Source organism: Acipenser ruthenus, chromosome 8, assembly GCF_902713425.1.
Source record: "Acipenser ruthenus chromosome 8, fAciRut3.2 maternal haplotype, whole genome shotgun sequence".
NCBI classification, from domain to species: Eukaryota; Metazoa; Chordata; class Actinopteri; order Acipenseriformes; family Acipenseridae; genus Acipenser; species Acipenser ruthenus.
In genome coordinates, this window is record NC_081196.1 from 4238825 (window position 1) to 4265398 (window position 26574).

General features: G+C 38.8%; 1 long non-coding RNA gene across 1 annotated transcript; it reads right to left on the reverse strand.

Moving 5' to 3' along the window:
- Window positions 1–556: 556 nt before the first annotated feature.
- On the reverse strand, window positions 557–25132 carry LOC131737682 (uncharacterized). Its single transcript, XR_009329313.1, has 4 exons — window positions 25004–25132; window positions 14593–14757; window positions 2009–2091; window positions 557–1542 (listed from the first exon to the last, which is right to left on the reverse strand). It is a non-coding gene; the product is annotated as an uncharacterized LOC131737682 (long non-coding RNA).
- Window positions 25133–26574: the final 1442 nt, after the last annotated feature.

Consider the following 26574-nt stretch of genomic DNA (forward strand, 5'->3'; position numbering starts at 1 on the left):
TATGAGTTTTGAGAAAATTAAGTGAAAATATTGTGACAGCTATTCTTCCAGCTTGGTAGGGATAGGCTTAATATTACCCCTGCCAAATACACGTGCAGACTGTGGCTGGGACTTAATTGATTAATTAAAACTTAATTAAGCCCAGCCATACGTGTATATAAGGAGCAGTCTCTCCATTGGTTGGAGACGTACCCAGGGCAAAGAGCAGAGCAGAGCAGAGCAGAGCATTGCAGAGCATTGCATTGCTTTGCATTGCATTACATTGCAGAGCAGAGCAGAGCAGAGCAGAGCAGAGCATTGCAGAGCACAGCATTCCAGAGCAGAGCAGAGCATTGCAGAGCAGAGCAGAGCACTTCCCTCTTCCTCTTCTTCACGGACTGAACGCAGGTAACTACCTCCAGAACATCAAGAGACGATTACCTGCCAGCCCAGCCTCTACACTGTGCCTTCTTACAAGCATCCAACGTGTTAAGTACCTTGTTCTACCTGGGAGATCATGTGAACAGTTTTAACATATTTAAAGAAACACTACCTTTTTCTTTTGTGCACCATTTTATTTTTGTTTCTGTAAATAAACACGCACATCAGTGCTTAAACTGCAATTCCTTACATCTCTGCCTGCTATTTGTATAGCCATTAAGAGCTGTATCACACCGCTGCCCTCCCACAATATCTAAAAGGGATCACACAAAACTATACCTTAACCGTATCAAACGAGCTGACCTTAATTTAAAATGTTTGGTTGGGGGGGGGGGGTTATCTTCAAAAGAAAGGAGCCTCCATTAGCTGTCACTTTCGGTTCTCTCATAATAATACAGCAGCAGTTAACGTGTCATGTTTTAACTCTGTTATGAAAGGTACTTTGGCTAAACAAAGGAGGCTTTCACATCCAAACCATTGACTCTTCAGTCCCTTAATTAATAACAGACCTCCTGAAACACAGACGATGGGGGGCTGGCACTGACTCAGTCTGCTTTTTATTGGTCTTTGGCAAGCTGAAATAATCCCACTAAGATGGGGTTTACATGTTAAAAGCAGCTTCGAATTCCATGAGCTGGACTGAGCTGCTTGACAAGCCTTCCTTTATTTCTATATCTTTTTTTACAAGAAGGTGATGAATTTGTGTTTGTTTAGGGGGAGTGACTGACAGCACCGGCCATCTTTTCCATTGCTCAGGTCCATTGGATAAAACAGCTGATCTTTGGCCTTAACAGGGATGTCTATCTTTTCAGCCCTTTCAAAGTTATCGAGTGCTCCACTTACATTGAGCTTGCTCTGGCTTTTACATCACACCAGATCTCAGGCTTACTAGATCTGGCTCTCCCTTAAGTTCTCAATTATAGCTAGTATGTCTGTGGAGCCCCAATTACACGGATTTTGTAGGCCACGATTTAAATGCTAGAATTTACAGCAACAATGAAACAGGAGCCTGATGTTTAAAGTTTGTTTCTGTGTAGATACTACTGCAGATGTGAGCAGTCCCCGGAAATCTTTTCAGTAGATGAGTGGAACTCCCTGGTTCTGTACATTTCCACTCTTTGTCTGCAAAAAAAAAAAAAGAATAAACACTTTAGTCATAGCCAGGTTGCTTGTGCTTTTATTTCTATGCTATTTTTATTCCAGTTAATATTAATTTCTGGTCAGCAAACAAAGCTTAAATGATTGAGGCTGAATCGGTAGTCGTGCACAGCAGTGTTTCCATGGCAGCTGTATTTCATTAAAAGGAGCGTGATTAGATGAAAGGCAGAGGAGCCTCTGTTTCTCTTGACCAGAGGTTGCAAAATACATATAAACACAGCACACAAACACACACACGCACACACAAACTTACACAGAACACTGAGCTCTCTGCACAACTGTTAGTCCGTTTTTCTTTATAATTAGTTTCTTGTGTAAATGATTAAAATCAAAAGATATGCAGTATCTCCAAGCTATAATTGTACATGGTTTTCCAACAGATGGGAATGGACACAAACACACACAGACGTGGGTTAAATAGTGAACTAACCTTAAAAGGTAGAATATAAAATAAACCCAACTTTCCAGGACGCCCTTGTAAATGAGGCCTCCGTCTCAATGGGTAAATGAAAGCTAATTAAAAAAAAAAAAAAAAAGCATGTTAGGGTGTGCATTTTTTTTAAATAATGTTTTTACAGCAACAGATAAAGAGCTACTCTGGGTAAACAGAAGAACGTTTTTTGAGGGTAGTTGTTGTGGAACAGCCATGATCTCTCAAAAGCATGCTGATGTGAATGTGGGCAAACAGGGAATACAGAGGAAGCCATCACTTAACTGCATCAATAATATCCACACTGATTATAAACATTACAAAAAGCTACACATGGAAGGTCCCCAGTTGCTCACCTATTGAAAGCACTTCCTCTGGGAGGCAGGGTGAGTCATGTGAGCATCGTTCCAGTCCAGCCTGCACCGAGTTACCAATCTTGGATACATTGGACCTTGCTGCCTTATCACTCTGCAGAGACCCCTGCTGGTCAGACTGAGTCTTCCTCCGCCAAATGCCATTTCCCTTGTTCTTAAAGATGATTGAATACATGGATGTGTCCAGTTGGGATTGTGTGACTTTCTTTAGAATCGCTCTGATGGGTTTGTCAGGGCCACTTAAAGTTAAAATGCATCAGCAAACAGGTTCAAATGTACAGCTCTGGCCAAAAGTTATGTATCACCTATTTTAGGATTGAGATATCATTAAAAAAAAAAAAAACTCTATAAACATCATTTACATCTTTTATTTAACATCAGGTAATCAAAGAAACTACAAAATGATATCGCAAAAGTATACCGGAAGCCATAATAGTAGTACAGTATTTCATGTTAGATTTTGAAATGTCACTTTTGTCATTTTTCGTTAGCTACAAAGTGTAACGTTATTCAGCAGGTGTCATTTGACTTCATGAAGCAAAATGAGTCAATTATATAGGGTGATGCAAAACCTTTGGTCAGAACGGTACTTGTATGTAAAGAAATCATTCAAGATTTTGAAATGATTCCTTACATGCGTTTTCCTAAAGCACACAGTAGTACACAGATGAAAAGGAAACACACAAACAGATACCCACAGAAAATGTAATGCATTTGTAGCACAGCACTGCATTGTAGCACACTGAGCACGGTATTATGAATAACCCTGGCATTCTGCATTGTTCATCTTCCAGCAGTCCTTTCAAAAAGAAAAACGCCATCTCAAGTAAATGTTTTCAATCTGTCTTTTTAAAATTGAAAATCATTTTAAACAAATCTCATTGATTCTTTATGCTAAAAAAAAACAACAAAACAAAACAAATAACAATCCAAGGAAATCCTACAGCAAAGGTCATTAGGCCATTTCCTGCCTGCAAATGCAATTGTCTGATTTTAATGGGCTTTCTGGGAATTTTTATTGGCTCCAAAGATGTTGTTCCAGTAACTGTGACGCACTCATACCTGGTGTTGCCTAGGAAACCAGTGGACTGTGAGTCATGTCAGAGATAGGGTTAAAATAACTGTCATTCTGAGAACCTCTATGAAATACCTGAATTGCAATATAGTTGGGAAAAAACAAAAACAAAACAAACCTGATTACCTTTAGAGTGTCAGTGGCAATCTCCCTCACCATCAAAACTTTCTCTGTATCGGTGGCGATTACGAGAACAGACAGGTACACAGGAGGATACTTTGTAAGCGGTGTGGTACAATGCCAGGTTCTCGAGAACAAGCAGCAGCTCAAAGAGAACGCGTCATGTGTTCAAAAGAATGTCGTAGTTTTACAACTTTCTGCACCAGGTAAAGAGCACGACCCATCTTTCTACACCTATGCCATATTATTTCTAACATTTACCCTTTCTAGGAAAAGTCATTCTGATTAGATTGCGATTTGATGACACTTCTTTTCCACATCGACTCAGGTGGACATATTAAGTATGAATTGAAAGCGCGTTGCTATGGTTGCTAAAATAAACATGTGTGAAAGTAAACAATCAAATTGAAATGATATCAATCTTGTTTAACTAAATTCACAGAATACAGCTAACTATTAGGAAATCTATAAGGCAAACCAGTTTGGAATGGTCCTGCATTTGTTTTTGTAAACCACAGGTTTAAACATGAGGTTCATTTTGTGATACAGGAATCAGCAATCCTGGCAGATTAATAAGTAAAAATAACCTGGTCACAGGTTTAATTGGTCCCTTTGAATTACTAAAGACTTTAATGTAACAACAAACAGTAATGGAAAGGCCCACTATGGATGACTCAATTCACGGTCAAGTTCTGTCAGGATGGCAGCAGCTCATGGAGATATTCCTTCATTGCGAACCCGTTCCTTCTCCCTGGTACAGTCAAGCTCCAGCAGTGATGCTGTGCAATGTGCCCTCCCACACATGAATAGAATGTACATTATTCAGCAGACCTCTTTTTTGCACTGTGGTTAAATAATGCATTTGACAGCTATTCAACAGGCCTTCTGTATTACTTGTAACCAGGCCAGACGAAGCAGGGGAAATTGAAAGGGGAATTCCCCAGGCTGATGCAACAGCCTTGCTATGCAGAACAATTTGCTTCTGACTGCACTTCAATACCATAATTGGCAAACTGTGAAAACACATCAGCCATGTCCAGCCTATACATAGGCTTATTGAATCGATTAGTTTATCTTGTAATGAATGGATGTGCTTCAATTACACCTGGGACAGATATAGCAAAACCTTTTTTCTTACGTCAAAATACAATTTGCTTCTTTTTTTATTGAAGTAAAATAAAACTGATAATCTTACAAGCCAATTTACAAACAAACTCTTTTATCAAAACTTTCTAAATACGGGTTTGGTGAAAGCATTTTGGGCTGGTTTTCTTCTTACATCGTGGGGCGTTGGCAAAGTGTTGCTGTTAAGGGACAACTCTCTTCTAAGTTACCAGTGATATCTGGTGTTCCTCAAGGGTCTGTTTTGGGCCCTTTGTTGTTTAAGTTGTATGTTATTATTATTACTTGTTTATTTAGCAGATGCCTTTATCCAAGGCGACTTACAGAGACTAGGGTGTGTGAACTATGCATCAGCTGCAGAGTCACTTAGAACTACGTCTCACCCGAAAGACGGAGCACAAGGAGGTTAAGTGACTTGCTCAGGGTCACACAATGAGTCAGTGGCTGAGCCCGGATTTGAACCGGTGACTTCCTGGTTACAAGCCCCGTTCTTTAACCACTGGACCACACAGTACCAGTATTATTACTTAATGGTTAGGTTAATGGTTGCACTCTTTTGTACCAGGTGTACTTAGAGGCTAGACATAACGAATAGTCAAGATAGCCCATATCAATTGCTCTTTAAGCAGCTTTTGAAATGGCTATGGCACTTTTTAGTTTAAACTCACTATAACACTTTGTAAATATGCTAAGTGCCAATTGAACTAAATTGTGTGTAGCTTTGTGGTATTTTGTGAGCTAGATTGGAAGCCAGTCCTCCAATGATGAAAGCCACTGCCTGCCCTGGGGTTTCAATAGCATCAGCCTCATGAAGCTGTATACAGCACCATCATGTGGGCGTGACAAGACCAAGACTGACTCAAGTCTTAGTCATCCTTGCCCTGTTATTCATTACCACCAGACACTGCCTGTGCAGCCATTCCAATATTTATGTTTCGTCGCTCATTCAACAGCTTGTTTGAAGAGAGATCATTAGGTGTTGTTTGTCCAGGGTCTATAGCAGCTAGATTCAATATGCGTCTAAGGCACAAACAAGGCTATAAGGAAGTACATATTTCAAACTAGTTGATGTACAGTACAGTAGGCTCTTGTTCATGCAATGTTACAGATAATGAACAGCACTCAGAGCAAATTGCTAATCTAAACAGAGTCTGGTCCCTATTGATTTGGATTAGTGATTTTGTTTGTGAATTTCATAGTCATAAAAGGTGAGGGACAACAGCATTGACTACAGTCAGCTATGATGTCATCTGGTGCCCAATTGTGAGTAACTATGAGGTGCTTTTGGGATGTGAGCTTGTGGCAAAGGTCCTGCACACTGTATATAGTGTATGTATTGTCTAGGGCTTGCATTGTACTTGCATTGACTAGCCAGCCATGCGAGAAGGTAACTAGACTGGGTTAAAGTTTGACATGGTTACAGAGGAGCAGAAAATCCACTGAGAACGTGGGCAGATTCAGTTGGTTAATTGATTGCCAGTTTACCCTGGTCATCTGTATTTGTGACTCTTGCTTGCTTGATTAAGCTAGTCACCATTAGAGGACCAGGGGTTCATTGCCCAGATCTGCTACCTTTTTGTCTGAAAAACATTTCGAAATCTAATATGAAATACCGTACTGCTAGTATGGCTTCCAGTAGACTTTTTATTTTGCGATGTCACGTTGTAGTTTCTTTGATTACATTATGTTAAATAAAATATCTAAATTATGTTTATATCGTTTTTTTAATATTATGTCTCTATTTGACTGTGATTAAAAGCATGCTTTACTAATCAGTCCATGTGGAATGATTTTCCTATTGCTGTCTGCAGGCTGCAGCCAATAATCTCTTCACTCCACCTTCTGTGAAAACAGCAACTGGGACCGAGCTATCTGTGAGCAATAATAAGGTGTGCTGTTACAATGACGTGAATCAACAATGTGCAGGTGCCAAGGCCTGCAAGGCTTTTAATGAGAGGTCATACTGTCTGAGTGACTCTGTGTAAGAGTGAGAAATGGCCTGTGGCACTATTAGTTTTGTATCTTTATTCTAAGTCTTGCAGTGTTGTATTTACAGGTTTTTAGTTTAATGCAGACCCCATCTTTCTTAAAAGTCCGCTATTCGTTCCAGTTTGGGGGTATTGCAAGTATAATGGATCCATTAAAGAGGTCACATTTCCAGTGGCTCATTAAAGGAGAAGGGGGGTGTGTGGCGATCACACGATAAACGATCTGAGGAGCTCAACATTTCAACCCATTAAGTCAAGGTCACAAAATGTTCTTTTTTTTTTCTCAATGAGCCACCATCAATGCCATTTGCTGTTAGGTTTAGCCTATGGAGTCAAACTCAGAGGACATTTTCACAATTAATTTAAAAATACAATTGCTAATTCTACAAAGAGCACAAACTCCAGATAACTAAGACTCCCTCCATCAGCGAAGCCTCTCGATACTCTTGCCAACCTTTGGACTAAACACATTATTTCCACTGATTCCTTTTCCATGTGCGACGGGGGTAAAAACATAATTCCATGGCCGCGTAAAATATAAATTCTGCGCACTTCTCTGACAAGTTTATTTCAGTTACATCAGAGTATAAAAAGAGCCGAGGGCCTTTTCCACAGGAAAATAAAGTATGGGGTTCAGTGAAAGATCTTCGTTCTTGTATCTCAAAAGAAGCAACTATTCTTCCATTTAAAGTACATTCCTCCTGCAAGAAATATGTCTTGAAGGGCTTCTCAGAGGATCTCAGTGAAAGTGTCTAGTTCATGGAAATCTCAGTACATATAAACACCATGTATCAGCAGGAAGGCTGTCACTCCTAGTGTGGTATTTCCAGTAAAAGCTAACAGAGTTCATACGTGTTTTAGTATAAACCAGAGGTGGCCGAACCATGGCTCCCGAGCAGTTCAAGTGCGGCTTGAGTTGTGTTCTCTGTATTCATTGTGTTTATTATTCTTTCTTCCTTCCCCTTCTCTCTCTTCTGTTTCTTTGAGCCTGCTTGTTCACTGCAAGGACTCTTGATGACTTTCGCCACCACACATTGGCGCATGTGTATTTAGATCACCTTGTGTGAAAGCAGGACGTGCAGTTGAAAGTGAATTTCATAATTTGGAATGAAGTGCTCCTTCGTTTCGTGGAGACAATGGCACTGAGCAAACCCTCCAGAAGTAATAAATGAAAGTATGAGGCTTTAAGCCAGAATGGGAGGACGAGTTTGCTTTCACTGAAAACAGTGTAAACCTGTGTCTCATCTGCAACACAGCGCTTACACACTGTACAGCCTGTAGAAGGCGAGCAACCTCAAACGTCATGATGAAATCACAACACATTTTCATCTGAATATCCTCCTGGATCAGACTTGAGGAGAAACCACCTGGCCTCTTCAGAAGCACACTCCAGCAGTCAGCAGGTGTTCCTTTCGGCGTTCAGGAAAGACGCTGATGTAACGACTCAAGTGAGTTTTGTATGGCATGGAATATCGCTCGTGCCAAACGTCCTCATTCAGATGAATGAATCTTTTTATAAAATTGGAGTGTTGGCGCTAGACGAGAGGATGCATGTTTAAATTTTATATTGCAGGTCAAAAATTATTATATTTACATAGCTTGTCTTGTCATGAGCAGGGTACTGTAATCCCTTTCAAAATAAATAGTGCATTTGTCATCCACAAAGCTCTCAAAAGTATTTAATACACAGAGCAGTCATACAAAAAAAACTAAAAAAACCTTTTTAAACTGAGCATTCAGATCTTCAAGGGAAGAGCTTGTCAAAAAGAATACTTACAAATATGTGTTTTATGTGGTGTTTTTGGTGAGAACCCAGGTGGGGGACACTGCTACTGTACCCTTGAGCAAGGTACTTTACCTAGATTGCTCTAGTAAAAACACAACTGTATAAATGGGTAACTGTACGTATAAATAATGTGATATCTTGTAACAATTGTAAGGCACCCTGGATAAGGGCGTCAGCTTAGAAATAAATAATAATGTTCGAGAGAATTAAAAAAATGTTTCAAACAATGCTAGTATTTAAATGCCATGCTCGCAAACATTTCATGTGTTACAGTGTGTGTCTCTCGGCCATATGAACATTTTGGTATGCGGCTCGCAGGGTCGGCCATCCCTGGTATATAGCTGGAGGGAGAGAGGTGACACATTATACATTTACTGTAACTCAGTGCTAACTAAGTCAACCCTGTTGAAATCTAAAGTACAACTTGTTTCACAAACAACCTATTGGTGCTGTGCATCAAGATCTGTCTGGATCAATGCTGTTTGTTTTATGTTTTTGTGGTTTTGTTTAATTATGTTTAGTCACATTTTATTGACAGCTGGGGCTCTGCCAGCTGTGTAGCAACAAGTCACATTGGCATGATAAAAAGTTAACCAGTTCAAACTTCAGACAGGGCTGGATTTCTGTAGGCGAAATGGGCGTCAGACACAAGTCAATTTATCATCTGTGAGTGCACCTGCAGAACACAATGTTAAGTGTTAGAGTGTGGGAGCCTTGCTTAGCAGCAGCGTACACAGGTTGGTTATGAAGTCAGTGCTGCTCAGAAAGAACAATGCAAGCTGACAAGCTGGAGAAACTCTCTTTGCAGCAGAGTGCAGCCTGGATCGATTCTAGAATGCTCACACAGCAAGCCAGGACACTGAAAGATAAATGGATCCATTCTAGAATGCTCACACAGCAAGCCAGGACACTGAAAGATAAATGGATCCATTCTAGAATGCTCACACAGCAAGCCAGGACACTGAAAGATAAATGGATCCATTCTAGAATGCTCACACAGCAAGCCAGGACACTGAAAGATAAATGGATCCATTCTAGAATGCTCACACAGCAAGCCAGGACACTGAAAGATAAATGGATCCATTCTAGAATGCTCACACAGCAAGCCAGGACACTGAAAGATAAATGCCAAACTAAACGAATTCATAAAGATACAAAGACAAGTATTTGCATTTCTTAGTTTGTTAATCAGTCAGTAGCATGGAGATAGCACTGCCGGTCACAGCTTTAGGGTTTAATAAAACGTATGTTTTCAGCATGGAAACAAAAAAAAAAGGTGCTTCAGAAATGTTCTGTGGTCTGTAATAATGCACTACAATCCACCTGTCAATATTCTACGCATGTATGTTTCTGGTAAAATTTACAGCCCAGTTTTTTGGGTTTTTTTGCATTCTTGCCATGCTTTTAAATCAGGTATAAACCCATTCATAAGACAAGCCAGCATTGCACTGAGCACCATAAAGCCACCAGTCTAGTCAGTGTTTATAGCCCTTAGACTGACTGTACCAGTTAACATCACACAGTGAAACCCCCACTGTTGTTTTTCTTATTACTCTCCTTTACACACCTCCCTAATAAACCACTGTTAGCCTGCTGTAAAAGTAATCTGTGCAAACCCCACCTAACAGGTTTTGTTCGTTTTTTGCCCATCCAGCTTTGAGCTAATAATTAGTTGTAACAGTTTTAATGCTTCACGCCACAGATTCCCAGGAATTAACACATTTTCTTGACAAAACTAGTCAAACAAACAATTGACTCACTAGCTGTGAAGGGCTAATTACTTGATCAAAGTGCGTAAGAAGGAGCAGACACAATACCTCTTTAAGACTCTTCAGGTCTCGAGAATAGAATGACGCCCACAAAACCAGGACAGGCAAGGCCTTAATTTCTTAATGGTTTTTTTTCAGCCATTCGTCATTACACTATCGTAACAAAGGAACTAGTGATCTTTCTGTGCACAGCTAGACAGCCATCGCCCCATATCTTTATTGATACGTTATTGTCTGCTATCAGACTTACCTTGTCTCTTTCACACCCTAGTGTTTGTGCTGCTGAAGTATTTGTTATTGTCTGGCCAGCTTCCAAATGTCTGCTTTTGGTTTTTTTAATGGAGCCTTAGAACTCTCTTCACATTCCAGAACAGTACAGAGAACCTTAGAACTCTATTCACATTCCAGAACAGTACAGAGAACCTTAGAACTCTCTTCACATTCCAGAACAGTACAGAGCTTACCATTCAAGCTGGTGCACATTTCACTGAAACATTTCAAAAAACAATATTAGTGACAGAATGAACATGGGGGCCCTACTTTCCATTGTACTATAATGATACAGTTTCGCGGTTATCACAGATTTCACGATTTCTGTGAAATTGACCCATTGCTGTGTAATATGTAGTTCTCATTTTTGAAAGAATAGAATAAATATAATTTTTTTTTTAGCAATTAAAAATAAATACAGCAAACGTTTGCCTTATTGACTCACTACATTTAGGAACCTGGCAGTCGGTTTAGTTTGCTTCTGGTAAATGATTGAACACAGGTAAGCAGTTAAATATTTGGGATCAAAATGATGAATGTGACAACGCTAGTTTTCTCCTTTAATAAATATTATGTTTAATCATGAAATATCATTAAACACCTATTTTTAAACCATAAAATGCTGTGAAATAAGCCTTTTTTTACTGTGAAAAAAATACAGCACAGAGTATCTTACACGTGTTTCATATTTTCCTTTTACTCTTAAATGACTTTTTATTTTCATATTGCACGTCCCTTAAACTGGGATACTGATAAACAAAAACATGATCCGTTTCCAATGAAGACACTCACTGATTCTGATGTGTTTACAAAATCCCATGCTTGCATAACTGTACATATTACGACTTTGGCCCTGTGATCATGATAAGGCATGTGATCACTGATGCTATGGTCTTTACTGGGTTAGTTAGTCATAGCTTGGCTGGTTGATATTTTACAGCTACCGTGCTGCTGAGCTCAACAAGGGAGTATAGTTTGTCCATTAACCAATCGCAAGGCGTTTTGTAATTTTTTTTTTGTTTCGGGTCGGCTTTGTGCTTTCCTGCCTTACTCATTAAAGCAGCAGAGATAAAGAGGTCATAAACAGCACTATTCGACATGCAAATTTCAACCCCAGAGAAATGTCCTTCCTCTTTCCATTACAGCATGCTCATAAGCAGCTGTGCAATAAAGAGCCTGTTGCAATGATCCACTTGTCAATCTTAATGAACCCCAGAGCTGGTCGCCATGGCAGCCAGACGTCACTAGCTATAATGATTACAGGGTGTATTATTATTACATTATAAAAAATAAAAAAAATGGTGTATCATAAACTTCAGTTGTCAAGGCTTGAAACAAATCCCATAGACTGAACTGTAATACAGACAGCTTTTATTTGCATTAATATAGCTGGAGTTCTTTTGCACTGAAACTCTGAAGTGCATCTCCAGTGCAATTAAATTCTGTACTTTTCTATCAAGATAAAGGACACAGAACAGGACCATTTAAATGCATTTTAACTACCAGTTTTGTAGTTCCAGTTCTCATTTCTTTCATTCTGCTTATTTGCATTGAAGACTTTCCTAGTTGCCAGTTTTCTTTGATGTAGTTTGTCATTCCTGGGAAAAAGTGATACCTTGAGAAGTCAGTACTGGGTTGCAGTGCCAGGGTAACGTGTTGCCAGGGTAGCGTGCTGCCAGGGTAACGTGCTGCCAGGGTAACGTGTTGCCAGGGTAACGTGCTGCCAGGGTAACGTGCTGCCAGGGTAGCGTGCTGCCAGGGTAGCGTGCTGCCAGGGTAACGTGCTGCCAGGGTAGCGTGTTGCCAGGGTAACGTGCTGCCAGGGTAATGTGCTGCCAGGGTAACGTGCTGCCAGGGTAACGTGCTGCCAGGGTAACGTGTTGCCAGGGTAACGTGTTGCCAGGGTAACGTGCTGCCAGGGTAACGTGCTGCCAGGGTAACGTGCTGCCAGGGTAACGTGTTGCCAGGGTAACGTGCTGCCAGGGTAACGTGCTGCCAGGGTAGCGTGCTGCCAGGGTAGCGTGCTGCCAGGGTAACGTGCTGCCAGGGTAACGTGCTGCCAGGGTAACGTGCTGCCAGGGTAACGTGTTGCCAGGGTAACGTGCTGCCAGGGTAGCGTGCTGCCAGTTACCCGTATGGTAGAATTAAATTACACTCAGTTCATACTGCTTCTGCTGTTCATCATCATAGGAAGGTAACAATGTTGAAAACAGCCTGCATTTAAATGGCCTATATCTGCTCAAAGGACACATACAGCCAGTTCATTATCGGCGTCACGGACAGAATGACGGATTGGGACCGGCATGAGAAACTCCCCTCAGAAAGAATCTGCATTGACAAGCTGTCCATTGTGATGCATATTGCTGTTGTAAAAACACTCATCCTTAACCAGGAAACACTCAACAGGGTTACATTTATAAACACTGAGAAATGAAATCTAGTCGAAATGCGTGTCATTGAATTAATTTTGTTCATAAAACAAACCAATGGAAAAAAAATATATATGAAAAATACATATTCATAACATGGGACCTGACCTCTGATGTGGTCACGCCTCTCTGCTGAACACACAAACACATGAGAAAGAAAAAGAAAAACATACGGTGGAAATGCTTTTCACTCGGATTTCTGAATACCAGCTTCAACCGATAATATATAAAGGTATAATGTATAGTTTTCATCATATTAAATACAAATATTAAAATGTACATTTATTTCAAAATGCTAGGACTGGCCGTGCAAGAAAGCTTGGCAGTGAAGTTGTTATGCTGAAAGAGGCTGAATCCACACGCTCATGTTTTAGCACACAGCTGTGTTGCCACTACATGTATTTTTGCATAACACACAGCTGAAAGAACAAGCTAAAACCACTTCGTGAACAAACATGTAGGTACAGCAGCTCAGATTGATAGCATCAGATCTCAGGCGATAGGGGCAGGTTTGAACCATGTTAGAACTTAGCTGGGAGACCCACAAGAAACATCCCATTATGTAGAAAGTAGTTTTTTTGGCCTGAGCATTGGTGTTAGGTGGGACTGTGCTGTGGATGTGATGTTTTGTGCATTACACAGCCGTTTACATTATTTCTAATTGTTCCTGTTTTCATCAATCAACCCTTCTGTGAAACGCATTACATTACTGTTAAACATTTCAGGGACATTCCGGTTTGTACTGTACTTCCTTTAGCTCACACCAGATGGCAGTATCAAACATCATGGCTCCCTTTAGAGGAGTGTTCACGTTTTTTATTACCTGTCAAATGAACGTCTGTTGTTTTTAAAGTCAGTAAGTATGAGTATTCAGACAGGCATATCTTTCTAAAACACAAAGTTATCAGCAAGGAAAATATCATTACTTTAGCCCACCTGTCGCTGGTGTTAAATAGTGAAATCCTTTGTATCTTTAAATATGCATTATTTTATCATGATTTACTACACTTTCCTATGCTTTTGCCATGGGATATTTCACTACGCCCCTGTTCTATAGCGCAGTATATACAGCATGTATTTTAAACTTGATTGAATAGCACCATAAAACAAAGAACTAATACAAGTTATAAAGCTGCAAAGTCATAAAGAAAAAAAAAAGAATCGATTTCCCCCCAATTCCTTCTTTAAGCAGTCTCCACTGCAACCCGTGAACCAATCAGGAGGGCCTAAGACCAGCGGACGACCTTCGACCTTACCCAGCAGTGAACCCTGTCCTGTGACGTCACTGTCTGGACTTGTCCAGCACCTGATCAGTAAGTGTTATGGAAACATGATGTGAACAATGTCTCCTTGCCTATCCCCTTGGGAGAGAAAAGGCCAATACAGTGCTCCCTGTGAGCCTCCAGACAAGACTGACAACTCGACTTGGACAGGATTCCAGCCCATGCTTGCATGACTCACCCTGCACTCCGTGCAGCATTCTTACCAGACAGATCCCTTGTATCTTTTAATGAATGCAAGTTTATTGTTGCTGGAACCTGTTCAGTAAAACGGGCATGGTCTGTATCTTTGTGTTCTTCATTTTTTATTCAGCTTTCAGAAAAATAATTATATTAAATCAAATTTTAATTATATAAAAAAAAAAGCTTACACAAATAATACTCCATCAGTTCTGTGTGAGGTCCTCTGTTATCCCAGTCGATGAGTTACAGCTCCCAGACATTAAGCAGACATGTGTTGTGCCACAGAATGTGCCATTTGTATCAGTGCCACTCTGGGAGGGGAGGTTCCTTCCAGATGACTTCTGCAAAGCTAGCTGGGAGGTTTTTAAAGAAAAAACGTTTGTTTTTTAAAAGGAATAGATTCAAGATTCTTCTTTCTAAAGAGGCTCAGTTGGTACAGCAAATTATACAGTCGAATATATATATATATATATATATATATATATATATATATATATATATATATATAGATAGATAGATAGATAGATAGATAGATAGATAGATAGATAGATAGATAGATATACATACGGTAACACTTTACATTATGTCTCTAAGTACTCTGCATTTACATGGTAGTTACTTAGTAAATTCATGTGTCCGTACAATTACAATTTTATTATGTGTAGTTACAGTTTACTTAATTTGTAAATCTTTTTGCACCATATAACCCTAACCCTTTTCTTATACAATTGTGTATATATATATATATATATATATATATATATATATATATATATATATATATATATATCGTGTTACCAAAAATATTGCCTCACCTTTCATTTTCCAACCATTCAGAAGATATTTCAGGTTAGACATAAGTAATTGTTTGGCAAATGAATATTGTGAAAGTGATAACTACAGGGAGAGAGCATTAAGTGTACAAGGAGTCCTCAGAGTGGATACATATTCATACCAGCGAGGGAGCCTGTTGTTTCTCAGTACACTGTGTGCACATTGTACTGTAGATATACAGCTATTTTGGGACAAGTGTTTTGGTCTTTTTTTTTTAGATCCTGGATTTCTATTTAAAAAGTGATTTTCATGCTGCTTCTGCTCTTAGAGAAGATGGGTCCCCAGTGGCTCATCTAGTATAAGCAGTGGGCAAGGTGCTGGGCGGAGCCTGGTTTGAATCTTGTGCACGCCAGCGACCCCACAACTGGTCAGGAAAGTACCTTGACAAATGTACTTAAAAATAAGCTATTGGCTTAACAGGGGAAACAGAGGTTTCCTATCGATCTTCAGTCCTCTTGAGGCTCAGCCTTAAACCCTTTAAATCCATCAGTTTCTACTGAGTGAAAGAGTTAAGTCTCACTAATGTTTACACAGTACATCCAAGAAAGTAAACAGTTCCACAGAATCAACCCACACTACACAAACAAGACCTCTGTATGTTCTGCAACCGAAGATTACATTCAAAATCCAAGATAAATATGTAGTGGGGCATATTGAGGAGTAATTTAGAGCTCAGGGTGGTATACTAAGACATTTCATTGAGACTTGTTTAACCCCTGCTGTGCAGATCTGCCAGCCTCAGTCAGCAAGTTTTTTGTGTGTCAGGAATCTGTACAGATGTTGTACATTTATAAATTGCGTCTCCACTGTTACAACAACACATGCTGCTTGGTTCCTCGCTTGGATTTGTTCCTGCTGTGAGCAAGTCTACACAAGCACAGCGATGAGCCGGACTAACCCTAGCGTAAGGGGGGATTTCACATGTCACCTGTGGCCAGGTCTACCCTTACATTCAGGGAAAAAGACACTGCTCACATTGTGCAGCCAGATCACAGTGTAGCACAAAAGGACCCCAACAGGGTTAATAATCAAAAAGGTCCCCCGAAGGGAGCGAGGGTCCTACAACTTGCCTGAAATAATGTTTACCTCCAAATCACTTTACATTCACTTTTAAACATACAATAATATAATAACTGCAATTTATCCCTTATCTCTCAACCACTGTATTTACAAATAATATAATCTGTGAATTTCTGTCTGGTGTCGTAGTCTGTCCTAGGAATCTGACAGTTCACACTTCCATCTTTGTCACTGTACTAATGTTATGTGAGCATGAGAAGTGCAGCCACATTAGTCACTCAGCAAACACGCTGTCACTCCCACACAGTCTGGATCGATGTGAGAGAAAACCTGTCGGAATGCTTCAGGTGTGTCTGGTGAGACGGCTTCAAGCTCATTGAATAGTGTGTACAGTGTGGAGGACTGAGCGATGTGTCACCATATGGATGAACTCAATGGAAAATATTAAAAACTAACAGCAAAAACAATCATGATTTAGAGAGAGAGAGAGAGAGAGAGAGAGAGAGAGAGAGAGAGAGAGAGAGAGAGAGAGAGAGAGAGAGAGAGAGAGAGGGGGGGGGAGAGGATAGATATTCAGTCATAAGAAACTCATTGTGCAAAACTAGCAACCTTGTTAATGGTATATTTTGCCACAAATGTAACAATATAAAATATGTAGTGGTTAAAGAAAAGGGCTTGTAACCAGGAGGTCCCCGGTTCAAATCCCACCTCAGCCACTGACTCAGTGTGTGACCCTGAGCAAGTCACTTAACCTCCTTGTGCTCCGTCTTTCGGGTGAGACGTAATTGTAAGTGACTTTGCAGCTGATGCACAGTTCACACACCCTAGTCTCTGTAAGTCGCCTTGGATAAAGGCGTCTACTAAATAAACAAATAATAATAATAATAAGAAATTAAAACAGGAAATGAACCAATAGTTCAGCACTTTACAAACATTGAACATAACATGAATGACCTACAATTTGTAGTTTTACAGTAAAATTTGATAATGTACAACACAGAAGAATAAAGGAAAATCAATGGATTAATAGACTCAATACCACGATGCCTGAAGGTTTAAATAGAAAGGAATAGTAGATCATTACATCATTAATTATGTAGTAAATGACATCACAAACACATTAATCAATTTGAATAGAAATAAGTGAGTGTGGTTGCCATGGCATCAAAAGTCTATAAGTACCTCCCCTGTTTGTTTTGAAACACACCTTCCCTTGACAAAGGTATGTTAAACTTACTGAAACGCTGACCAAAAACAATGTATACGTGCACTTAAAGTGTATGTACCGGTATACATACAATAGTGTGCACATGTATTAGAACACTCCATAGAGTCTGTTGTACTGATTTGTTGTGCATATGAAATCAAACCACTGTTACTGAAATTGTCAAAAGAGGCAAATTAGTGATTGTTTAATTTAACGGATTACTTTAATAGCCCACACATGCAATTCATTTAAAATAATAAGACAAAGGGAACACACATGGTAAAATGCATGAGCCTTTTTTGAAGTTGTTTTAAGATGCCTAATTAAAGCACAAAGTGGTCTAACATTTTCACACATGGGTGCCTATTGTTTCTATATCACTGATTACTGAACGGAAATTGAAATTCTCACACCCAGAGGCTTTCATGCAGGTAGGTATATAAAGAATATAAATGTCAAATCTTGAGGTGCACACTACTGAATATATATATATATATATATATATATATATATATATATATATATATATATATATATATATATATATATATATATACATACACACAAAGTGATTCAGTGCTTGGAGATTGAATAATAATTTGATTCGTGTGTGTTTTGAGAATATAAAGTGCACTCTCTGTTGTTTGATTGATTGTATTTCTTTTTTTGAGAGCCCAGACTTCAAATACAAAAAAACTAAAAAAGAAACGGTGAATATATACAAAGTCCATTGTGTTGTATGAGCGAATAGTATTCAAAACCCAAGAAAAATATGCTTTGGTCTAAAACGAGGTGTAATTTTCAGTTCAGGGTGGCATACACACTACTTCATTAAACCCAACAGGTGTGGAGAAGACTGGGGTCTATTTAAATCATGCCAAGCTACTTATAAAAGAAACATTAGCCAGGTCCTTTTTTAAGCACCATAACTGCCTTGTTTTCCTTTCCTGAACATGTTGTAATATGCTGCTATCTTCCAAAGCGCAACGCTTTCCACACCTAAGAGGGTATCAATGGTTTTCTCTGCAGGCTTCTTGAACTAAAGGGTCCCTTCTATGTTTGTGTGCACACCATGTGTCATAAAGCACAGATATGGTGCAGCAATAAACAGATTCCTAAGTGACACGCCTGTGCTGCTGGAAAGTTCCAGGTGTGTCTCGTAAAACAGTTTCAAGCTCCTCCAACAATGTTTTCTTTATTGCTGTTGAGCACTTTGAATAATGTTTAACCATAGAAGTGCCAGTTCTCAAGCACTACCTGGAAACAAGCTGTGTCAAAACCTTGCAAAACAATAGCAAATCTCCTCGTGCATATGCAAAAAACCCTCACTGGAGTGAAACTGGTGTTAAAGATCTACCAAACGACAAAACAACAAACGCTGAGATCAAGATCATTGCTGTTTTTAGCAAACCATAATTCCAATTGCCCTGCTCACAGTTGGATGTGTCTCTCCTATTCTCTTATAGAGATGCCACAGTTTAACTGCATACATCCAGCTTTCTGTACATAGCTGAATTAATTCATTATACATTTTTTAGCAGACACCCTTATCCAGGGCAACTTACAATTGTTACAAGATATCACAACATTTTTACATATAATTACCCATTTACACAGCTGGGTTTTTACTGGAGCAATCTAGGTAAAGTATGTTGCTCAAGGGTACAGCAGCAGTGTCCCCCACCTGGGATTGAACCCACAACCTTCCAGTCAAGAGTCCAAAGCCCTAACCACTACTCCACACTGCTGCCCATACAGAATACTCACTCCTTCCCAGAACAATAGTTTGCATTACTAGTTGTGTTTATGTGGTCAGGATTTCAGGAATTCTGATTCTTCCAGCTGGGTTATGGATAAGGCTTAGCATTATGAAAAAGTGTTGAAGTTCGAAGTTACTCAAGCTATTTTTTTTAATGTGCTTTGTCACCCATATAAATGTATAGGGATTTTGTTTTATTTAAAAAAAACTGCTATAGCAAAGCCAATTCTAATTATGAAGTGCCATCACTACCGTTGCACAGATCTCTACATTTTATCTGACAGACAAAAAGAATCCTGAAATCTTCTGTGTGTGACACAGGAACAAAATACAGCAAGCTTTATCATGAAGGTAATTTAAAGATTAGGGTTAAACTGATGGGTCGTGATTATCTCCTTAATATAATGACACAGCATTCCTTTCAACCCCGCTGCTCTTGTAATGTAATGTAGAAGACAGCCTCATTGTTTCTTGTTCATGTTGTTTCCTTCTTCGGTGAGGCTTAGTGATCCAGTGCACTTCCTTTATGCAAGGTCATGACCCTGGGTTCCTTCCCTGTCCTTGCAGCCCACATAGAAGAGAAGAGAAAAATATCTGTAAAAATGACCCCCTTTATATAGGCTGTTTTAAAGTTTTTTAAGTGCTGCCCTTAGATTAAACAGTGCTTTGAAAATGAGAATAATTCAGCGGAATCCCTGAAATTGATGACTGTGGATCAGAAACGTTCTGCAGAGCATTTGTATAAAATGGGAATACGTGTTTGTTATGATTTCATGTAAAACTAGATTTCTATGAACTTTAAACTTGATTTAATGATTCAAAGTGGGTTAAAACAAAAATAATCGTATTTTATGTTTTGTGAAATGGACCCACAGGTCTCTCGCCACAAAGATTGAACTCATTAGTAATTTAAAAACAGACTGTATGAATAATATAAGTGTTATATATTTATAACTGCTCTAGGCTGTTTTTTAAGCCTCCAAAAAGTCTAGAACAGTTTGATGAGTATGCAACTAATTCAATAGTTTTTAAAAACAGATTTTGAAAAAAAATAAAAAATATATATATATAAAAACTTAAAGGTAAAGCTTTTGTGAATATTAGAATATATTCTGTAATATTCTGAATTGTATTCTTATATGTATTTCTCTTCCCTGTGGAAGTGGATTAAAAAATATATTTGTATCCATTAAAAATACATAACACATATAATTAGTAAAGTTTCCAAAACTGGAATCCGCTCTGGGACAGCACTGGTCTCATGTCCTCCCTTCTGAGCATTGCTTCGATTTTTCCTTAATTTTGTTTAAAAGATCTTATCCTAGCCTAAGAGGTGAGATTGCTGAAGAGCAGTCAGCCCTCTGAAGAAAGAAATAAGCGCTGTGCTGAGAAGAAGTGTCAGGGTTAATCCTCTCCTTAAGGTCATTTTGCTACAATTGTAAGCTGCCAACTCAAATCTGTTGTGTTGACTTCAATTCATTGGCAACTCAATTGTTTACCTTGAGGTTAATAAAAAAACAAGCAACTGTGTGCAAAAACCGTGGTGCACATTAATGTGGTTGACATTTCTTTGTTATTACAATGTACGTGGCAAATGTAAAAATGATTGACAAGGCAATACTTGTTTTCAAAATGATTGCTTCTCCTCAGGCGTCATCATTTCTGACATTTTAAAACTACCACCACCATTTGTTTCAATGGCAACGTCAACGATACAGAACAACATCCTTCTGTTAAAGGGAGTTACGAATGGAACTGGAATGAAGCTTGGTGTGGGCTGGGTGTGAAGTAGTAACACTGGGAAAGTATTGGCTGCTGTAAAGGTACAGATCAACACGTTGCTATACCTTCCCTTGTAAATAAAAGTTAATTTAAACTTAGCCAGTACAATAAACAAAGCTATTTCTCTCTCATTGACACTAGTATGCCATAACACACATGAAGGTATGCAGTTGTATTGAGACATCCCTTACTGCTGCACTTGAGAATGCAGGTGTGTTGTAAGGCCCTTGTACCTGTAATTATAAAGGCAGGAATTATCTACTGGGGAAAGACTTTCTGAAAGCTGTTGAGTAACATTCCAGCAAGCCTTTGATTTACAGCATACAGAATGTACTTAATCGCACACCTGAAGTACAGCTATGGCCAAAAGTTTTGCATCACCCTATAGAAGGAACTAATTTTGCTTCATAATCTGCTAAATAATGTTAAGTTAACATATTGAATTACATACCACTTTGTTGTTTTCCAAATAAAAACTGACAAAAATGTAAAAATCTAACATGAAATATTGTACTATTATTATGGCTTCCGGTAGACTTTTGCAATATAATTTTGTAGCTTCTTTGATTACATGTTAAATAAAATATCTAAATTATGTTTCATATCGTTTTTTTTTTTTTTAATTATGTCTCAATCCTAAAATTTGAGGTGATGCATAGATGTAAAGTATGATGGGAAACTGCAATAATGACACATCCCATTCATTCTGCTACTGTAAATACACAAGAGAGTGGCAGGAAATCTTCAAACACAAAACCGAAAGCCACACACAGGGATGGAAGGGTTAGTGGTTTCAATGGGATCTGAAGATATTACAGGCCTGGTTCGACTATAATCGTCATCACATCCTGAATTTATAAACGACGGTACTGGTTGCCCTGTTATATCCCATTGAGGATTTTGTTAATTGCACAGGAAGCAATGAAATAACATCAAATAGCAATTAGAACCAATAATAACGAGAGCTGGAGTGCTATACCCAGACATGGCTACGTCAAAGAGCCCCTTTCTTTGTCTATGTAATTACATTTGAGAAAGTTGATTTGCGCAGCTACGACCCAAAGACTCAAATCTGATTGAACTGGTCTTGCACTCCAGGTGACATAGCCTTGCTGAAGATCACGTTCAGAGGGAAATGAACTACAAGAGACGAGTAATACTGTGTACTGCACAGTATATAGTGCATTGTGCAAATAGCAGGTACTGTAAGAGCAATTGATAATCGCTATCTTTGTGTATTCTTCTTGTTTAGCTTTCTCTTTGCTTATATTTGCTTGGAGGCAGTGTGGTCCAGTGGTTAAAGTCCAGGGCTTATAACCAGAAGGTCACCGGTTCAAATGTGTGACCCTGAGCAAGTCATTTAACCTCCTTGTGCTGTTAAATCAATGTCCTGTGAACTGTGCATATAATGCACAGTTCACAGCCTACCTCTGCAAAGCACTTTGTGATGGTGGTCCACTATGAAAGGCACTATATAAATATATTATTATTATTGTTATCATTTTCTGATTCAGTGATCACATTCTGGTCTCACACATGTCTTCTCTTTATGTATGCCAGAATGTAACCATTAACTAATATTGGGCACTAAAAATAAAGTCTTGCCAATACTGGAAACAATAACCCTTAAATCATCTGTGCACAATACAATAAAACTCTTCTCTTTCATTGCTGTTACTGAAAAAGGAGTGCCAAGGACTCTGAGCATACAGTTTATAGAACAGATGTCCTGAACTTCTTTTCTCCAGTTCAAGGTGAACAAAAGACAATATATATATATAAAAAGTGTGACATAGACTCCGTGGCCACTTTATTAGAACCTGTAGATGATATCACAGCCTTGACATAACATGGCATAGACTCCACAAGGTGCTGGAAGGTGTCTAAAGGGATGTTAATCCATTCAGTCTGCTTATCTTGGCGCCGCTTTCCCTTCGTTTTGCCAGTGCTGATACACTCTGATGGCTGATGTCTTGGAGCAGCCTACCAACACGACTCTCCTTTCTGCTGTGGCACCTGCTTGGTGTGCACCCACTATCAGGCCTTCTTCTGGTAGTTTGCAATCGTGCTGCTCCCACTGCTTTGAAGCGTTGCAGGGATCACATGTCGCATCACGTGATCAACCTAAATTGCATCTCTAATTCAGGGCGATGGAAAATCCAGTTGGGTAGTTTAGTGCATATTCCCAGATTCTGATACTTGCAATGACTTGTGCTAAAGAATGTCCTTACCAAGTTTTATCACAAATGGATAAAGAGTTCTATAGATTTTTGCAAAAAATGTAAGTGTGACCTACCTACATACACCAGGGGGTTTCACTGCACTAGGGGACATACTAAACTCAATAATTGAAAGAGTGCCAAAAATGCATTCCCACCCTCTTACTCAGCGGTAGGCGTGCCAAGCCAATGACGTTCATTTCAGCACCTTAGGCAGCTTCGCAGGCAACCACTTGCAGATGTTGTTAGCTGTGGTATTGGTGTCGGGAATGCAAGATCAAGAAATCCCTGCAGCTATTACAGTACATTTTGATTCCTGGAACTGAGCTAGCTGTCCAATTGAAACAAAACACCAAAGGCAAGCCGTGTGCACAGCATAAAAGAGAAACAGGCTCATCTAAGTCAATTTACAGGGTTCTTGTCAAATGCGTTCCTATTGACATTAACATGTCTTCAACAGCCTCAGTAACCTGATTCACACGTGGACAACCTGACAGCACCAGGCCAGGAACATGTGGTTTATTGCATTGCAGGGAGAAAAACAGCCTATCAGGTTTTGTTTATTTAACCAGATGCACGTGGTACAATGCTGTCGGGAAACCAAGATATAACACATGAGAATTACCTAATTTAGCTTTATATAATTATTTGAACCCCCCCCCCCCAAAGATAGGTATGGAAGCAAGACTGAATGAATTCTCTCTTTAAAAGTGCAGAAGTGGCACAGAACTGCAGAACTGGGGAGAGATAATCATATTAGTGAAAATCACGGTGACTAACCACAGTCAATCAAAAGGGACTTTCATTACAGCTACAGTAATTAAACAAAATCAATAAGGCTTGAATACAGGAAGCACTACCCCCAATAAGCCATAACCAGGGAATTGAAACCATAATAAGCATGAAATACTGGAAATATACCTTAATAAGCTTTACATGTGGGGTTGATCCCAGTGATCCACGAAGACTGGAAATAGAGGCACAGTTTTGCAACACATTCTTTATGTGGTTATGGGAGATATTTTGGAAAAGACTGATCATAGTGAATTGTGTGCTGATAAAAACTAAACAATTACCATACAGGTAAAAAAGGCTTTGTGTTGTTCTATAAATATATATTTAAACCAAAAAAGACAAATACAATGTTTTAAAACAAAAACAAATTAGAAAGTATTCTTGGCATAGGTGCAGAAAGCTGGGCCATGCTATTTACCTGGTGCAGACAGATAAGCCATTGCAAAACTGTACTAAACTGTAAACATTTAAAACCCCTCCATCTGGATTATAAATAGTCAGATACTGTCTTTAAATATTTACTGCATTTTGTCCTTTTCCCACTGTACAAACTTATTCGAGGACGACTTTACATGTTAAATTAGGCTGAAATGGAACAACTTTCCAAATAACCTGTTCTGTGAGAAGCCTGCTCTGAATGTTTTAATAAACAAGTCAATTTCAACACCAACACCGACCTTGACATAGCAACCTGTGCTGTTGCTCTTGTTTGTTGAGCAGAAAATCTGTGGGTGTAACAAACCCCCTTATCTGAAACCTGGTCTATTCAAATACAGCCCTTAAGGCTCCTTTTTCTATATAGAATAGAATGACGTGGAAATAAGGGTTTAATTATTACTAGTGGGAGCAAACATGACCTTGATAACTTACAAAATGCAATCAACAATGTAATCTGTCACAAGCTATCGACAGAAATGTATATTGATAAACAAACACATCTTGTTTTAAATGAGAAGCATTGTAAAAGAAAACAAAACGCTTACCCGATAATTACCTGCAGCCAAGTAGCAGATAATGGGATTCTTTTTTCAAAGTGTATTTTTTAAAGGAGAAAATTCCACGATATTTATACAAAACTGAGACACAAACAACTGGAGAGCACTGAAGAGACCTTGAACAATACAGCATTGCTGTTTGGCTCCAGTTTTGAACATTAACATGTTTTTTAAAATTTCCTTTGATATGAGTTGTTGTTGCAAAAGACTGGAGTAAACACTTTTAAAAGTGTGTGCTGATATATCTGAATCAGATTTTAAAAAGCTGGAAAATATGTTCTGTCAGCTAGCATTTGAACATGAATCTGTATCATTCTAGAGTAGTCAGTAAAGAATAATATATAATATACTGTAATTAGCAGCAGTGTGGCGTAGTGGTTAGGGCTCTGGACTCTTGAGCGGAGGGTTGTGGGTTCAATCCCTGATAGGGGACACTGCTGCTGTACCCTTGAGCAAGGTACTTTACTGAAATTGCTCCAGTAAAAACCCAACTGTATAAATGGGTATGTAAAAATAATGTGATATCTTGTAACAATTGTAAATTGCCCTGGATAAGGGTGTCTGCTAAGAAATAAATAATAATATGCAGTGTTTCTTTGGCATAGATTTAGAAACCAAACCCCAATTGAAAGAATGTAGTCCACTTTTACATTGGCCCGTCTTTCTGCACCAGAGGAACTTATTGGTTTTATTGAAACATCATCAGACCTGTAAATTGTGCACCAAGTTTCAGAAGTTTTTTTTACATCTTCTCATATTAGGGCTGTTTTTTGTGGTCTAAAACTGCTGAAGATTTTATTGAAAATACATGGTTATTAAGTTATAAAAAGTCCAAACTCTTTTTAAATTGGTCCTAAAGGAAATGGCCTTTACAATCCTAATTCAAATGTAGAGATCTTTGCAGGGCAGTAAATGCTGTAGCTTTGTTTGTTGTATAAGCCGCTGAACAAATTTGGTTAGTTTAAGATTTAGTTATAAACATGTATTGGCAAATTCTAAAATTCCAGTGCAATTCGTGCAGTTTCGTGTTATTTATTAATACACTATGGCTTTTATGGTTTTTATGCAATTTGAGGTTAAGGCTTCATTTAAAAGACTTGTGCGAACAGGCCCGCCTTTAATTCCTCTTTCTATATTTTAACATTTTCGTGTCCAAGTAACAGAAGAAACAGAGCAAAACAGTCGATTCCCCTGGTTGTGTAACTCTGCAGTCAGGAGGAGTGAGGTAAGTACATTTGGTAACACTTTACATTGAGTTTCTAATTATTGTGTATTTACATAGTAGTTACTTAACCCTAACCCTGACCCTAACGCTAACCCTTCTCTGATACAATAGTGTACTTACATATATCCTGCAAAAAGAGATACACGCTATGCAAATTGTAACTATGCATAACAACATTGCAATTATGTGTAATTACATATGAATTTTATTATGTAATTACTATGTAACTACATAGTAATTAGAGCCACTTAATGTAAAGTGTTACCGTACATGCAGACACAAGAGGCAGATGTACCATTATGGTGAACTGTAATAAAGACCATACATTTGGAGA